Below are 6,601 nucleotides of genomic sequence, written 5' to 3'. Positions count from 1 at the left end.
TAAGAAACATTTGAAATAAGAAAGTTGGTATTGACCACGGCTACATGAGACACAATACAAAAAATTTTTGGTGAAAAAAATGCGCAACCAAAAATATTAATCGACGTATGCGAGCGTTTTTTCGCATACGCCCTCATTTATTTTTTATCGAATTCGTTCCATATATTTGCCGTTCACTGTGTTATGTGACAAGTTTAAAATACCTAAATTAGCCTTTCAATATACGATTTTATAATAGCCTACACGATCCTAAATAGGCAACCCTTTGTATACCGTAACCATGGTCACCGTATTGTTTACATATTGACATTCTACAACCCGCTCAGACAGCTGACAGTCTCAAAACACTCAAACCTGCGCAGCTGTTTGGAATAAATCCATTCAAGCAAGAACAAAGTGCAATATTTAATTTTCCAAAACAGTATTATCAGTATTCTTAAATGGGTTTTGGTTGTAGAGTAACGGAGCGGATAATTACGGAAATAACATGAGTCAAACCAAATTTTAGTCTTGTTTGTGTCTTTTTATGGGACGAGAGGGTAAGTATTATTACCTCATAATATGTCCTATTTTGACACCCCCTCCCTTATTTTGATTTATATTCATCTGCATGGTATCTATTTTTTTTTCTAGACAATTTTTCCCTTATTTATATTCTTAATTATGTGTTTATTGGTAATAAAACAGTGTCCCAGAAACAGGCTATAATAAATTTTTGTGTTATTTTCCTCTATCAATTTTGCTGCTTACTTCTAATACTCCTAATATCATAGGCAGGAACAATGTTCTTTGTTGTTAACATTAGCAATAATACCATTTTTCTCTGTTTATTTTGGTAATTGATTTTTTAAATTTAAGTGGATATTTTTATGAGTATCATTACTACAGGCAGGTATGTTTTTTTAAAATTATTACTCAAACCTAAATTTTTTCCACAAAAAAACTCACATCTTATTTCACAACTATTATTATATTTTTCCCAACCGACATTTTCTGTGTATCTTAAATATTTATGAACATTGTGACCCAATTGTTTTATGCCTTGTTGAATATTAGCCCTAATTGAATTATTTATTGAATTATATATTTTTGTGTTGATTAATTTTATAAATAAATAAGTTTTAGTCATAAGTTTTATAGTATTTTTTGGGTACATATGTTTCCATTATATATTTCTTGGCTTGTATAAGAGCGCTTCATTTGTTGACACTAATAGATGAGTAAGATTAAATTATAGCTATTACATAAAAAAAAAATCATGCTTTATTGTTATTAACAAAGAAAAATTGTTCTAAACAAAGCTACCTTAAATTACTACCACTAAACTTAACCAGTACACCCCATACACACTCGAGTTCCAAAACAAATATCAGAAAAAAAAAACATAAAAAGTAAATTAAATTCCATAATTATTTCCTCAAGTATAAGACAGCAAAGAATTCAAACCATACAAACAAATCAAATAAAATTCAAATACTGTAAACTTACACTTAGGGAAAATTAGAATGTGTCAACGTAGTACCATAGTTACTTACATGATTTAGATTTTGTTGCATTTATTATAGAGATTAAACTCTTGTACTTGATAGCTTTTATGGATAAAATGTATGCTTCCTAAGCAGTATCACCACAATACTAGCTTCTTTAGTAGGTAAAACACTTTTTCCTTTAACCAAAACTTTTTAATTTATTCTCGACCTGTGTTTTGCTAATGATGTTAGAATTTTTGAGAGACTACTAAAACTTAATTAGGATTACTTAAGTGGCCTTAGTACTTAGCTTTCGATTCAAAATGTACCACCCTTAAACACTTCTTAAAAAAAAGTCAATTTAGATATACAGGAGGTCTTAATTTTATATTTGACAAAGTTCTTTTTAAGATTTCAGTATATTTTTTATAAAATTCTAATGTTACTTCTCCCAAATTTACTTTTTGATATTTCCCTGTTATTTCTGCAAGATAACTTTAAACCTGTTGTTTACCATTTGTTTATTCTGCAGATTGTATTTTTAATAGTCTTACTAGGAGATACTAGGTTTACTTTTTCAGTCAAGATATAGCTAAATTTTGTATATGCCTGGCTAACACCAGTTGGTTCCTGCATACCATGCCAATTGTTAGCTTGATGCCAATTGACAGCCTGTAGCTTCTGAGAAAATTCCTGTATTTGACCTTTTGAAAAAGATCTTACTGTGATGTAGTTGTTTTTCTTGATTTTAATTTCTGGTTGATTTATAGATTTGTTCTGTGCATAATGATCAGATTAAGCACTCTTCTTGGTGACCCTAGTAGGTTTAAATATTGATTGTTCAAAATTAAAAAGTTGATAAGCTTATTTCTTTCCAAAGTATCAAATCTACATATATCAAAATCATAAATGATGGAAGGGCTAAAGTGTTGAGGTCAAAAAAAGATCTCCTCACATCAGCACTGGATTCCATATCTTGGATCTCATGAATCATCCTCTGTAGTGAAAAAAATTTCTTTGAGAAGTGTGCCCTCAAGCCAGAATTGCATAATCAATTAAAATAGTGCATGATAAAGTGTCAATAGTATAGACTTGTCAACAAGTGGTTTTTTTATTTTTTAGAAGTGTGACGAATAAGTTCATTAAAAACTAAAATATTGTCTATATGTACCAAATTGCATTAAAACCTTTAAAGACAATCCACAATAACATTCATAAAATTATTTTATTTTTAGAAAGGATAAAGTGTTTTCAACATACCTACTTTACAGTGAAAGAATACTGGCAATTTAATCTTTGTATATTTTAAATGTTTGTTCTTTTATATACGAAAACCCTGAAATAGGTGTATATGGTGTATAATCATATCACAGTCGTTCAAGACTCTACCAGGTTTAATGTTGAAGGAAACTTACAGATTTCCAGTAGTACTACCAACCTAAACTTTAGGTCATTTCATTAACTTAGTGTAAAAATATACAAAATTATGTCACTACTATAACAGTAAGGATGACAGGAAACAGAAAAACTTTTAATAAGAAATGTATCATTTTCATAGCTCATAATTTCAAAAAGTTTAAAATACATACAGAAATTAGGTTTTCTAGTTAACCTAGGTAACCTAATATAATTACAATAGTAAACAAAAAAATGTTTGTATAATATAAATGTGTATGTAAAGATTTAATTTTAGTCATATATCAGTATATTAGAAAGTATTTAAAAATATACTATAAATTATCAATTTTTTCAATTAATTGATCATTAATGTTTGTTGGCAATTATCTAATATCATACACAAGATAATTATACATATAAATTATGGCAAATAATAAAACTGGGGGACTGAAATAATATACAGAATAGTTGAAATGCAGCAAAATGGTATTAAACTACCAAAAATGATCATAAATTTAGCAATTAATTTCTCTTGAATATCAAGATTTAGAAATTTTTTAAAAAAGTCAGTCCTTTATGATGCTTAGAATGGAGAATACTAGAAATCTGCAGATTCAAAGAATATATATTTTTATCATCACTCAAAATCTTAGAAGAACGGAGGATCAACTCTGTGATGTAACTGCACAGACTATAAGAAGACAATTATTATTTTGATTCAAAGTCAATATTTCACTTTTTACAAACCAAAATTACAAGCAGAGGAGCAGAATTGTCTGGTCCCAATACAATTGATTTAAACTAATAACATAAAAAACTTGCTTGAGTCAACAAAGTTAAAACAATAAAAAAATTTTAACATAGTTTTCTTTATATTTTATTTTCTATTTTAAAAAATGGACCCCTAGGATATGGACAAAACAAATTACACAAATAGATTTAAAAAATTTCCAAAATCTAAAGAGGTGATTAATCCTAATACAAAACTGCTTTTTAGGTTAAATTTTGACTAAAATAAATCACGTTTGAGATATTTCTATAGACTAATTTTAGGTTGTTCTCATAGAAACACATAAACCATAAGGTAGGCAAGACCTTTTGATACCTTTAGTTTAAACCTCTTTAGTTTTTTCTCAATGTGATTATCCATATTAAAATCTTTATATATTCAAAGTGTGGAAGTTTGTTGTGGGATGTTATGTCCTCATTTTTTGAAATATTAAACTTGCTTTAAAGATAGTACTATCTGAAATTGTTGCAATTATATTATATTATTTCAACAGTGACAAAATATTATCTTTAATCAAAATTTAGTTGTTTTATTGGATTTTTTAGGCATGTAAGGCAAAAGATTGGAGTTAGTTCTAAAGTTAAAATTAAAAAATTGTATCTATGTTATTAACCAATATTCCTCATACATAATTGTGGTGTGTGCAACTTCCAAATAAATAATATTTGTTTGATTAAAGGTGGTGAAATCCTGAAGCTGTCCAGGGGACAAAGATATTACAACAAGATATAATGTCACTATAATTGTTTATCTTTTTGGTGTAATAGTTTTTGCTTATACATTTGGCTACATCTAAAAGCTTAGGAGCAATCTTTCATCCATCCACTATTTTATTAGCTATAGACTTTATTAGCTACAATTAATTTTTCTTTGTTAAGATATTAAGTTTTTCTAAAGAAAAGTGACCTAGCTTTTCATGACCTCTTGAGCTCTTTTGGTTTCACATAAATGATTTCTCTGTCGACTAGAAATAGTAACTGCTTAGACATTGTTTCTGTAAATTTTCAGATCATAATAAGATGAATGACTGTAAAAGTCATTAGTGGATACTAACCTCTCATATCACTTATTCCAACAAATTGTTATTCCTGTTATAAAAATAAATAATACTCAGAAAATGACATTTCAGCCATTAACTTAAGTTGGTAGAAACAATTTGTTAGAGAATATGTTCTATGATGTTAATACTGACCCTAACTCATAATATTAATTGCTGTTGCAAATGCTTTCAATAACATAATCAAAAAGGCATATAATTTCATGGAAAAAACATAAGACAACAAATATGAAAGAAAACTGGTTTAATGATTAAGTGCTTTATTTAGCTTTTCTTTCATGTCAAATATTGCTACTAGCATTTTTATAGAATCCATTTAACTGATCCTTATTCCGAATATACTTTTTCAGCGTAAATAATTTTATTGAGATGCTTCTTGACATTTTTCTAAAAATAAAAAATAAAAATGATAAGGACTATTTCTGATCTTTTGAGAGTAAAAAGTATGTTAATACTACCTCCTATAACGAACGCGGTTTTTAATGGATGACGAATCTGTATTAGAAAATACTTACTACTTGCTTGACTGCATATTTACAAAACTGTATCAGCCTTAAAATACTCACATTCTCTTCTATATAATTCTTTCAAAATTCTTGTTCTAAAAATATTCTTAGAGTTTTTGATGGAATCTCATGATTTGACCAAAATTGTATAATCTATACAAATTAAAAAGATATTATTAATCTAATATCTTTTAATTAAGGAAAATAAATTTCTTAATTATTTAATATAATTAAGGAAAAAAGTATATTCTTTATTCACGGGATCAACCCCATTACAAAACAAAGAAATTCAAATAAAAAATAATATTTGAGCCTAACACCCAATTTAACACTTAACAAAAATAATACAGTCAATATGATATGTTGCTACATTATTATATTATACATTACCCACAAGTAATATAAACTATTAAAACAATAACAAATCATATCATAATCATAACAATCCATAAATATTTGAATAAAATTAATGATAAATAAAAATATATATAATATAAAAATAAATATATATATATAAAAATATAAAAATATAATATATGATAAATATAAATCATTTGCTATTAATTAAGATCCAACATTAATCAATAGCAATAATTCACTAATCCACATTATAACAACCAGGCTATGGAAATAACAAAAAAAATAGTAATAATAATCGAAATAATAATATTACCTGATGACACTTATAGATCTTTGAACACTGAAATTAGATTAATTTGCCTCTTAAAACTAGGTAAAGTAATGCCCAATATTTCAACTTCATTAGAATTAATAAATTTAAGTGTTCGTTCAATAGGGAAGTGGAATGCATAATTAGTGCTATGAAATGGTAGTGAGAATGGTAGTTAATCTATTATGCCTAAAATTCCTAGATGGTATATTGAAAGATATTGCACCAAGAAGTTCAGGACAGTTTAACTGACCATTCACCAAATCAGTGTAAACTCTCCTTTGCCTCAGCATTGATAAATCCAACAACCTCCGGGCATCATCATACATGTGATCATTGAGAATCCTCATACCAAGCTTGTATAAACAAAATCGAATAAATTTATTTTTGATCCTTTCTAGGTCAGTACAACAATTTGTGTAAGGGGATCATATCATTGATGCATATTCCAATATCATATTCCAACTGTGATGCAACGATTAGTTATATGTGTGTTAAAGTTTAGGTGCTCATCAAACGAAACACCAAGATCCTTAATAATATTACATGACTGAAGAGAGACACCCTCTATATTGTAAAATGAGTCAAACCTTTTGTTTTTCTTGTAGGAACTTACATTTACTCATATTCAGAAACAGTTCATTGGCAATACACCATTGATTAAGCATATCTAAGTCACTCTGTAATAAAACTTGGTCAGAAGAAGAAACT

The 6,601-nt window shown here is 27.6% G+C and overlaps 1 protein-coding gene across 2 annotated transcripts in view; it reads left to right on the top strand.

Moving 5' to 3' along the window:
• The first annotated feature begins 338 nt into the window (after positions 1 to 338).
• The window catches only part of LOC126750129 (endoplasmic reticulum metallopeptidase 1-like), a 44,642-nt gene continuing 38,379 nt past the window's right edge, over positions 339 to 6,601 (top strand). Inside the window, exon 1 of one of the 2 annotated variants that reach the window (XM_050459637.1) lies at positions 339 to 539. The gene's annotated coding sequence lies outside the window, so the exon portion shown is untranslated. The remainder of the gene's footprint in view (positions 540 to 6,601) is intronic. The other variant, XM_050459638.1, reaches the window with a different exon arrangement.

Source organism: Anthonomus grandis, chromosome 2 (assembly GCF_022605725.1).
Source record: "Anthonomus grandis grandis chromosome 2, icAntGran1.3, whole genome shotgun sequence".
NCBI lineage: Eukaryota > Metazoa > Arthropoda > Insecta > Coleoptera > Curculionidae > Anthonomus > Anthonomus grandis.
Note: the sequence above shows the minus strand (reverse complement) of the source record. Positions and strands in the feature narration are given on the sequence as shown.